Raw genomic sequence first — 8,351 nt, forward strand, 5'->3', positions numbered from 1 at the left:
TGTAAGATATGGCCTATTTTAGAGAAGAAGACACGTGCTGCTGAAAAGAAAGTATATTTACTCGTTAATGGATGAAATATTCTATATATTTCTATTAATTATAAATTATTGACTGTATTATTGTGTGGTTTCTTTTTTAAAAATATTTATTTTTACTTCTTATAACTTTATTTTATTTATTATATTTTATATGCTGTGCTGAGAATTGATCCCAGTGCCTCATACATGCTAGGCAAGTGCTCTACCATGGAGCCTCAACCCAAGTCCCTCTATAGATTTTTCATTTGTTTTTGTTTAGAACGACTGTCTAGTAGTGAGAGAGGTGTGTTAAAGTCACCCAGTATTATTGTGTTATGATCTATTTTGCTATTGAAATAGAGAAGGATTTGTTTGATACATGCAGACGTCCATTGTTTGGGACACAAATGTTTATATTGTTATGTCCTCCTCATATATACTTCTCTTAAGAAGTATGAAATATCCTTCTTTGTCTCTTCCAATTAAATTTGGCTTGAAGTCTACTTTATCTGAGATGAGCATGGAAACCCTAGCTTGTTTACACATTTAATGTGATGTTTTTTTCCCATCCTTTCACCCGCAGCCTGTGGATGTCTTTCCCCATGAAATGAATCTGCCAGTTCTGATTGATGAGTTCAGGCTGTTAATATTCAAGTTTATTATTGAGGTATGATCTGGGTTCCCACTCATTTTGAATTATATCTGGTTATTAATGTGACGTAGTTTCTAGTTTGATTGACTATTTATTTAGTGTAGATCCTCCCTTTCCATTTTTTTAAAATTCATCCTCATGATATATTTTGTTGAGAATGTTGTGTGGTGTGGGCATTCTAGTTGTAAATTATTTAGTTTTTGTTTATCATGGGGAACGTATATCTGGCAGGGCTCTGAATGACATTGGTTGATGTACATCTCCCAACGAGGTGCCCTATGGCCCTCAGGACCCTCGAAGTGGAAGCTGCTGTCCGTGTTCACACACATGCCTGCGTGCACACAAGGATTGCTGTTGGCATCAAGACACAAGCACCTGTGACCAGGACCCACGCACCAGCCAGAATTTCCACACATGCAGACAGCAGAGGAGCATATGCTACTTACACCAGCCCCAGAACTTTGGTAAGCTTGCTTTCTGCTTTTTAATTTGTTCAAATATATTCTTCATTTGTTCTGATCAGTTACACATGACAGTGGAATGCGCTTTGACACATCCCAAATCAGTGAAGTATAATTTCTCCTTCATCTGGTTGTCCAGGAAGCAGATTTACACAAATCATGTAATCATGTGGGCCCATGCATTAGTAATGGCCAAATCATTCTACCATTGTTTCTTTTTCTTTTTTGTAAATATTTATCTTTTTTGGTTATACTTGGACACAATATCTTTATTTAATTTATTTATTATATGTGGTGCTGAGGATTGAACCCAGAGCTTCACACATGTGAGGCCAGTGCTCTACCACTGTGCTACAACCCCAGCCCCCCTACCATCGTTTCTAACCCCATAGTGTCTTTTTTCAATTTTTTTTTAAAGCTGTGTTTTTCTTTCTTTGTAATCAGGCATTAAACTTTTAATTAATCATTCATATATACTATTGTAACACCACTGTATTGAAAAGGTAATCTGCAGCTTTAACAAAGCATGCTTTGAACAAACAAAATCCAAATAACTTTTTATTTTTGCATTTCTAAGTTATAATGACTGATGATGGTATGCTTTGGAAGCTCCAGACACTGCAAACAAGACAAGGCTGTGGTATATTCTTTGTTTCTAATTGTGTCTTACTCTTACTTTTTATGTAAAAGCTTAATATTTTGTTACTATTTTGTTTATTAAATTGGCCTCCTTTGGAAAGACAAATTTAATGTTAAGTGGTCTAGTTTGAAGTAAAGGTTTAATAACCATAGAAGTAATAATTAACAGTTTTATTCAAAATATTTTTATGTTAAGTTGTTTGTTTTTGATTTGGGAGTACCTGCTTTAAGTGCATAGTGGGTAAATTTTCAGGCATATCCAATTTACTTACCTTAAGACTTCTTCTACTTTAATACTTAATTTAGAAATGTCATTTAAAATGGTTCTTAAAGATCAAATGCACTCATACTGGAAAAAAAAGTCCCAGATTCTGTTAGTTGAGTGCCATACTCTGAGACCGACTGGTCCCATTATTAGAAACTCTAGGTTTGAATATAGGACTCCTCACTTTACTAGCTGTGACAAGAGGGATTTAAATTATCTGTACTTGATTGTTTTTTTGGTAAACTCAACTTTCAACTACCTGTTCTACTCATTTTGTAAGACTTTTGTGAGAATGAAATGAAAATAAAGTATATGCAAACTAAAAAAAGGTCAAATGCACTCATTATTTTGGTAGCTGTGATATTTTAAGAATCCTCCTATGTATTTGTTGCTAAGAGTATCAATTAGCTGATGTTCAACAGTGATCATCAGTGTCAGAGTGTGTGTTTGTCAACATTTCATTTTCACTATAAGGATTTATTTAAATCAATAGATACTGTAGAAGATGATGTGCCTAATAAATACAGGAGTTAAATTTGAGGTTTTAAGACTTTACAACTAAGTCTATAAGTGCTACAGTACTTAGAAATAAAAGTTTAATTGAATTTGAGTAAACAAAATTTAAGCCTTTTTCCAACCTCAGAAAACAATCTTTAAAAATATTAGCAGTCCTCAGGCAACATAGAGGTCTCTTATTAAAGGAATAAAAAATGAGGTTCAGAATAAAATTTTAAAAATTACTAAGTCTACTAATTTTCTGATTATTATGAACACTGACTGTTTTGTAATTGACATGCTATTGTTTTAATTAAATAACGTGCAGAATTAATTCTAATTAAATCTTAGAGAATTAAATCTAACTAAATCTCTTATTCTCAAAATTATTATTTTTTTCATGTTAAATTTTCTAATTGAACTTCTGATTTTAATACCTCTTTTTTTCTTGGTTCCATAGCCTTTAAAGGAATTAACTGTTGGATTCTGATAATAGAGTTTTGATATTGAAATAGATAACATGTATACCTGGTGTAGAAAATGGAGAAAAAAAAAGTGCATGTTCTCAAAGAGTAATTGGAGGTTACATTGCTATGTTCCATATTTCATCAGACTTTATCTGTTATGGAATTTGATTTTTCACTCACATGAAAAGGAAGTTTATTCCTCAAAATTTTTTAACAAAAATGGGTTGACTTTGACTTGACATCATGATAAAGGGCAATACTTCCCATATTTCTTAGAATACAGAGATCTTGTATTTATCAGTAAACCAATGTGGATCTAAAGTGAAGGTATCTATGTTTTAGAGATATCTATGTTATAGCTCTGAAATGAGACTAAACGTTGTAATAGAAGAAAAATGCTGGAAAAATTGTGTATCTTATCAAAAGGAAAAGCCTAGGCAAATTAGAGTAGAAGATTTGTAGTAGAGATATTCTCCTTGCCCATAAGGACCCTAATAATTATCTGTCTGTTTATCATTGTACCATTGCTTTCTGAAACCATGCAAATTAAAGGAAGACTAATAAATGATTGGCACCATTGGCACTTTCAGCTAGAGTTATGTCATACAAATTGCTACTTGAAATTGAAGAGTCTTAGATGGGGCCTAGATTTACGGTAGTATTTTTTTTTTAACTTTCACGTTCTTTTTTTGTAGTTTTTAAATTTTAATTTGTTATATATGACCGCAGAATGCATTATGACTCATATTCCACATATAGAGCACAAATTTTCATATCGATGGTTGTACACAAAGTTGAGTCACACCATTTGTGTCTTTTTTAAAATTTTTAAATTTTTTTAATTGTTGGTTGTTCAAAACATTACATAGTTCTTGATACATCATATTTCACACTTTGATTTAAGTGGGTTATGAACTCCCATTTTTACCCCATATACAGATTGCAGAATCACATCAGTTATACTTCCATTGATTTACATATTGCCATACTCATGTCTATTGTATTCTGCTGCCTTTGCTATCCTCTACTATCCCCTCTCCCCTCCTCTACCCTCTTCTCTCTCTACCACCTCTACTGTAATCATTTCTCCCCCTTGTATTATTTTTCTGTTTCCCCTCACTTCCTCTTGTATGTAATTTTGTATAACAATGAGGGTCTCCTTCCATTTCCATGCAATTTCCCTTCTCTCTCCCTTTCCCTCGCACCCCTCATCCCTGTTTAATGTTAGTCTTCTTCTCATGCTCTTCTTCTCTACTCTGTTCTTAGTTACTCCCCTTATATCAAAGAAGACATTTGGCATTTGTTTTTTAGGGATTGGCTAGCTTCACTTAGCATAATCTGCTCTAATGCCATCCATTTTCCTCCAAATTCTATGATTTTGTCATTTTTTAATGCAGAGTAGTATTCCATTGTGTATAAATGCCACATTTTTTATCCATTTTTTTTGTCCCAGTGAGAGAAAAGAGGCCACAATAAAAATGGAGTATAACAAAATAATATTGATAGAGTGCAGAAAACTATTTCAAACACTCATGGTTTACTCTTTGTTCTGTATTTTTAGTGGATTTTTAAATATTGGCTGCATATTCAGAGACGAATATTATGCCTATGTTACATTGACAGTTTTGCATTGTTCCCTTGAGGAAAAGCCTTATGATCCACCTTATTATTAAGGAAATAATGAGGTGACCACTGGGTAGTCCTGTAGATAATTACTTCGAGGATTCTCAACATATACCTGTAGGAGTAATGTGAAATATGGTGTTTGGAGAAGGGAACAAAGAAAAGTTGGTAACATTGGCATGAGGGTACACAAGTACTGAGACTGCCCAATGAGTGGCGGTCCATGTCTGTAGTGACCTTCTGAAGAAACCAGTGGGTCAGCCATCATGAGGCCATTGGAAGGCAGAGGCTCCCACATTCCATGACATCTCCTACATTCTGATTCTGTTAGACTGTTACCTAGCGCACTCAGCCCTACCTCCTCATTTCTGTCTTGAGTCCATGCTATAGACTCAGGTGTGTGAATCCTTGTTTGAAAGGTGAAGGAGTTTCAAGTGTTGTGGACTGCTGAGTAGTTGTTTCTCAACAGTAAGTGAATCATGACAGCTGCTGCCTTCCCTTAGTCCTGATGAATTCTACTTGGGTTATTTTATTTTATTTTTTAATATTTGGGTCAGAAGCACTCAAACACTGAGCCACATATGCAGCCCTTTTTTGTATTTTATTAAGAGACAGGGTCTCACTGAGTGGCTTAGCACCTTGCCATTGCTCAAGCTGACTTCTAACTCTAGATCTTTCTGTCTCACCTTCTGAGCCTCTGAGATTATAGGCGTTTGCCACTGCATCCAGCTCTTGGATTCACTTGTTTTTAACCCATAACATGTTTGGGTTTCCTCTTTGCAGGTCCTGTCTGTACATTTACTGTACAAACATGGCAGTATTCTTCAGCCCTTCCCCTGATGGAGGGGCTGAAATGAACCTTGATGGAGAGCCTCAGATGAAACTTGAAGATATCATACGGGGACTACAAGCCGAATTACAAGAACACAAACTGAATTTCCGTGATCTGGAAGAAAAATTCATCTTATGTCAATCTACCGTGTATACCCTGGCCAACCAGTTCCAGAAATATCGTAAGTTGCAGATAGGTTTATGGTCACTAAAGTGAGGTATGATTGTCTGTTTCCCCTCTGAGAAAAAGATTTTCTCCAAAACTTTTTCTCCTCTTTTCTTTCATCAAAAGGAAATCCATCATTTCTAGAAGTAAAGATATTGTTATTTTGCCTTCAGTTTACTAACAATGGAATAATGAAACACAAAGACTATAGCAACTTCTAGTTTACAGGGAAGTGTAGGGTGGGCATAGGTTAATTTCCAGTTACTGATTTCTACTGGAGACATGAAAATGCCTTTTCATCCTTAAGAATAGCTCAAATCTTTTTATATCAGGATCCATTTTGTACCATATCAGATCCACAGACATATAACAGCCGTGTTGGTAAAGGTCTGGGACTAATGATTCTCCATTGAGTTCAGGCTTCCCCTGTGTTTGTAGTGAGTGATGTAGAAACTACTCATTGACTGACTGGACATTTCTGAATTTGATTTCAGGGAGTGGTGCAGAGGAGGAAAGTGGAAAAGAACAGGAATTACTGGCTCCCAGGTAACAATGAGTGTTAAGAGCCTGGAAGAGGATGGGTTAAATATGAGCAGGGTCCCCAGATGAGCAAACCAAGAGGTACAAAGTGTCCACACTATTCACATGCAAAGGCAAACACAAGCTGCTGGTATGACTGCATTCCTCAACCATGGAAGAAGTCCATCTTTTAAGGAGGTGTTTTTCTTTTCTCTGTGGTTCTTGTCTGTATCCAACTAGAAATAATCAAACTAACTAAATGTTTTTTTTTTTTTTTTACCTCACAGAATCTACATCTCCTGTCTTGTATGGGTCCATTGAGTATGAGATATAAATCGGATTTCTTTCTGGTTGATAAGACTTTTTGGCAGGGATGCCATAGCCTTGGGTGGGGGGAATACACATACACACACACACACACACACACATATACAAATGTGCGCACAAACACACACATAAAGTTCATTTTCTGTATATGCTGTGGCACATGGTTGTATCACACAGGGAGAGTGGAGTCTCTGTCCTCAGCTCTTTTCTAGTCAGTAGATTGAGCCCCTCTTCCTATCTCCTGTCATAAAGACATGTGCACCCTGCCCACATCCTAGGAGGATCATTTTCTTTCTCTTTGAAAGGAGTACCCTCTTGCCCTTCTGTGACCACTCCCTTAGGCCTCTATTTAGACCAACTCGGACTCATATTTAATTCTCTCCTTTAATTGTACTCTTTATCCCTCCAGTCTGAGACAAGCCCCACAGAAGGAGAAAGAAATCCTGCAGGACTTATTGAATGAGGGCTGTAACACTTGCCCCAGTCACTCTGAATCATCAGATATCCACCAGGCCCCCTGCTTCAGTGCTGATCTCTTGGGTGAGCATGAAGTCTCCCTTTGTCTAGCTGCAGCTCATGACCACCCCATTAAAACACAAATGCACACCTATTAATTATACTTCTGAGGGCCCAGTGACAAATTCAGGATGGTAAACCTAGAACTAACAAGAGCAGGGAAGTTGTAGAGACTGTAACCTACTCACAGGTACCATTTATGTGTGTGCATATCAGGGCTCTGCATGACCTTATTCTTACAACCTAGGACAAGTGATCTCTCCTACAGTGTTCTTGCTCATGTTTGATCCTTTGATTACAAGCACAAGCCTATAATCCCAGCTGCTCAGGAGTTTGAGGCAGGAGGATCTTGGGTTTAAAGCCAACTTAGAGGGCATGGGATGTGGCTCAAGTGGTAGGACAGTCAGCTAGCATGCATGAGGCACTGGGTTCAACTCTCGGCACCATAAAAAAGATAAAAAATAAAGATATTGTGTGTCCACCTAAAACTAAAAAAAATTTTAAAAATTTAAAAAGCCAGCCTCAGGAAAAAGCAAGGTAGTAAACAACTCAGACCCTATCACTAAATGAAATACAAAATAGGCCTGGGGATGTAGTGCAGTGGTCATGTGCCCCTAAGTTCAATCACTGGTACCAAAAACAAAAAAGAGAGAGAACATTGAAATGGTTACTTTTGCTTCCATTAAAATGCTAGAATCAGGTGGTGGAAATATTGGTTTATACCAGAACAGTTCTGAAAGAGGAATTTCCTTCTAGTACACTGCCAAAGTTAACTTTGAGATCCTTAAAAAAAATCCCTAGTATTGAGAAAAAATGAGCCTCAGGGATTTTAATCCTCTTCATAGAGAATGAAACTGGTTCTGTTTGAGAATTATGAGGGGGCCCAGAGCCACTAAGTCTTGGAATGAGCTTTGTGGAAGGAAGGAAGCTGAAGTTAGTGAAATCCAGAAGAACCTGGACGAGTATCCAGGGATCAGGAGACCAAAATGTATTTTGACTTTGTCCAAATACATGAAGAGCATTCCATAATAATGATCCACCCAGTCAGAGACATTGTGCATGATGGATCAGCATAGCATCCCCGACCATTTCCTTAAATTCAGCATGTGAGTTCTTCCAGGTTAAGTCCCTTCGTTGCTCCCTGAATTATATATACATAAATTATGTCTTCTTCTGAGGGAGGTGTCTGTATTGGAATGTGTAAAGTGGAGTTATTTAATGACTTCTACATTTCTGAATATGTTTACAGAACACCATGACAATGAGGACAATGATAAAGAAGAGTCACTTTATTTCAGGTAACAATGAATGACCAGGGGCTAGAAAAAATTGGGTAAAATAAAGGGGGTGCAGGAATCCTAAAAGTACAGAG

The sequence above is a fragment of the Urocitellus parryii genome, chromosome 11, assembly GCF_045843805.1.
Source record: "Urocitellus parryii isolate mUroPar1 chromosome 11, mUroPar1.hap1, whole genome shotgun sequence".
Lineage (NCBI taxonomy): Eukaryota > Metazoa > Chordata > Mammalia > Rodentia > Sciuridae > Urocitellus > Urocitellus parryii.